The 3,581-nt window shown below is 37.6% G+C and overlaps 1 pseudogene; it reads left to right on the plus strand.

Moving 5' to 3' along the window:
- Positions 1-260: 260 nt before the first annotated feature.
- Positions 261-3,327, plus strand: LOC114735606 (cytochrome c oxidase subunit 5b-1, mitochondrial-like; annotated as a pseudogene).
- The last annotated feature ends 254 nt before the right edge of the window (positions 3,328-3,581 follow it).

Raw genomic sequence — 3,581 nt, forward strand, 5'->3', positions numbered from 1 at the left:
ATATACTTAAATTAGTTAACTAGTTGTTATATTAAGCATCGGAAGAGGAAGTAGTTTTTAGTTTTTTGGGTCAGAATACGTTAACAGGCCTTTTTGCTAAATATAGTTCGGGCCTAATCAAGTTTAGGCCGACTCTCCGCCGGTCAAGCTTGGAATCCAGCACGTGCGGTGGTCCTCACCACGTGGCAAGCGAATAGGGACTTGCCTCTTGTACAAGTCCCCCCTCGCTCTCAAAACCAAAGCCAGGCACACCGTTGGGACTCGACCCCGCTTGTGTTTCCAAAGAGAAAGAAAAGAAAGCGTTCCTCTCGTTTTTTAACCATTTCGGTGCTGGATTTGGTTGGGATCGGCGTGACTCAACGATGTGGCGAAGAATTTTCTCTTCTCAGCTCAAATCGCTAGCCACGCTTTCCTCCTCTCAGCTTCCCGATCTGTTTCTGGGCCCTCTCGATTCGGATTCAACACGTTTGATGGCTCCTCTTCTGTTCTTCCACGACATTTTAGTTCCGGTAATGTCTTTTCTTTTATCCTGATGATTTCTTTCGTGACCTATCCTTTAATTGACATAATGCGTTGTTTTATTTTCTTTCTGTCACAACAAAATAGCGGATGCTGCGATCAGAAAGACGGTTGAGGATGTAATGCCTGTTGCTACTGGCCATGAGCGTGAGGAGATTGAGGCAGAGCTTCAGGTGACTACTCTCACGATTCTCTGTTGATCGTGCTGGATCATTGTCTTGGCTTGGAGTGAGTAATTTTGGTATTTGAAGGATGTTTCATATTTCGTAATTGTTTCCTTCTGTCAGGGAAAACAGCTTCTTGATATAAACTATCCTGAAGGTCCTTTTGGTACAAAGGTTAGTCTTCTAATAAAGTTGCGTGTGGTTGCTCATTTTTTGGCGAGAATAACACTTGAGGAAATAAATCAAAACTGTCAGAATACCTTAACATTGTGTATTGAAACCTATTAGTTCCTATTTAATTTTATCAAGATGTGATATTTGATATGCAAATTGAGGCATCCTTAATTAAATAAATACTGTCAACTTTTAGGTCTTCAACCCCGCATTAGTTCAAGTAACTAACTTTGAGTGATCTTAGTATTGAAAATGCATGCTAATGTTCATTTGGATGTATGGAATACCGGGAAGTGGAATGAAAAACAAAGGAATTTACAATGAATGGATTAAAATACAGATATTTACTGATTCTGGAACCTAAACTGCTTATAACATCAGTATGATCTTCTTTCGAATTTCAAAGCAATTTAGACAATTATATGCCTTTGTAAAATAAAACGGAGTACGAGGATCTCTACTATGTTTAATTGAGAAGATGAATAATGAGCAGAAGGTTGGAAAACCAAGCAAAAATTATAAACATAAAATAGAGTTGTTGCATTGTGATATGGATTTGGGGAGGGAAAATCATCTTCAGCCTCTATTAAAGTGTCCATTTACTTCTTCCATTTTGTCTCAGTTGGACTCTAGTACTATTTTCTATTTATGTCTTTCTGTTCCTCTATTCTACTTGTCACTTTTAAGCTTGATAACATTCATTGTTTATTTGATTGACCTAGCTTGCAGATGTAAGATTCATGATTCCTTCTTTATAATTTTTTTTCCCTTGAGGGAAAAAAAAAAAAAAAAAAACTGCCTGAGTGCAAAGGTTGCATTCTATTTATTTTGGGTTCTCATTACTTTCCCCCCTGTAATATTTAGTTCTATGCTGTAAACATGTTCTATCTAATATCTATATTAATCATTGTATGTTGCTTTATAGGAAGCACCTGCTGTTGTTAAGTCATACTATGACAAAAGGATAGTCGGATGCCCTGGAGGTGAAGGCGGTGGGGACTCCTTGTCTTTAGATATGTCTTATTGTGTGCGAGTTTCTTCACAAGTTGATGAAAATAATCATACTTTAGCGATGACATTGAGGTGAACGACTTTTTTACTGCAGAGGATGAGCATGATGTTGTCTGGTTTTGGCTGGAGAAAGGCAAACCACATGAATGTCCAGTGTGCACGCAGTACTTTGTGGTAAGTTGAGAGTTCCATCCACTATATGTTCAATTTTTACCCCCTTTGACTTAACATGTATAGGTATGCAAAGTTTGTAGATTTAGAATTACCCACCTGTTTGCAGGCACTTGTACTGTTTTAGTATCAAGAGCCCCGCTTGTCATGAATTGCATATATTAAGGCTGCTCTCATGAAATTTGTATTTAGATAGAGTTTATCTAACTAACATCTCCACTATCTGATTACTTTTTGGCTGCCAAGTTTTTGATTCTCTGTTGGGATCCTTGAGCAAAAACTTCTGAACTCTACTGAATTAAGAACAAGTTACACTTGAAGATAAAAATAAGAGCTAAAACACATTACAGTCAGAAATTAAACACTGCTCTGATAGATGCACAGTCACACAAATGATATACAAGTTCAGATTACCGCCCAACAGAAACAACGATACAAGTCACAACATATGGACACTGCATACTCTCTAAAACAGAACAGGTTTGCCAGCTTCTGAGAGGTTTGCACTCTCCACCCAAAAGCCACATTTCAAAATTCTCCGGACCCTCTCTCTGGACTAGTGAGAGGATTTAAAGACCCCAAAAAGTGACCCTCTCAGCCCTCAACTTAACCCTCTCATTGACTTTGACTATAGCAACCCTATAGCTGCCCTACTTCTCTATTTCTCTCTCCAAAATAGGTGACCGTTCCGACCAACACAGGGCATCTTTCCCTTTTCATGTATTTTCCCAAGTTTCCAAAGTGATCTAACATTCTACAATAGTAATTCTCATAGGATCAGCTTCAGCATGTCTGCATGTATGTTGTTCTATCTCTGTTAATGTGATTCTTATTCCAGCAAGAATTATCTTGATCACTTATATCTTGATCACGGATATCTCTGAGTATTGTCACAACATGTAGACATATTACTTTATAAGGGGAAATTATACAACGGAACGACACTGATTTTTCAACCTCACCTTTTGACAGCTTGAAGTGGTTGGACCCGGTGGGGCACCAGATGGACATGGCGACGATGAGGACCATCATTGATCGTAAGCTTGCCATTTTTTCTTCTGGAATAATTTTTGGACAGGAGAGACTTTGTCTAGCACACAATTGAGTCTTTAAAATACCAAGAGGCATTAATGTTGTTTGCTTTTTAATCGGATTATACATTGTTATGATGCTCTTGCAAATTTTGACGTAGAAAATTTTTATTATTTAGACACAGTCTGGTCGTTTGCGAGAGCTGTCATTCCTGTTGGTTAGCTGCAATAATGAAAGTGACTACATTAATTTTTTAGGTTGCTTGAAATAATATTTGAAAGGAAAAGCTTCCATGTTCCGATACTTATATTTGGAAAAAGAATTTATTGTGTAAACTACGTATACGTACTTGATATAGTTCAACTGGGTTATGTGTGGTGTTTGGACTAGCTTATTTTAAGTAATTTTTATACTGTACAAGATACCTCGTAAAGTATGAAAGAGCTTTTTTTTAATAGAAAAATGATTATAGGGATTTGCTTGTGTGTTAGTTACGTGTATGCAAAAAAT

Source organism: Neltuma alba, unplaced genomic scaffold (assembly GCF_004799145.2).
Source record: "Neltuma alba isolate B1F8T4 unplaced genomic scaffold, ASM479914v2 tig00013240_pilon, whole genome shotgun sequence".
Classification (NCBI taxonomy): Eukaryota; Viridiplantae; Streptophyta; class Magnoliopsida; order Fabales; family Fabaceae; genus Neltuma; species Neltuma alba.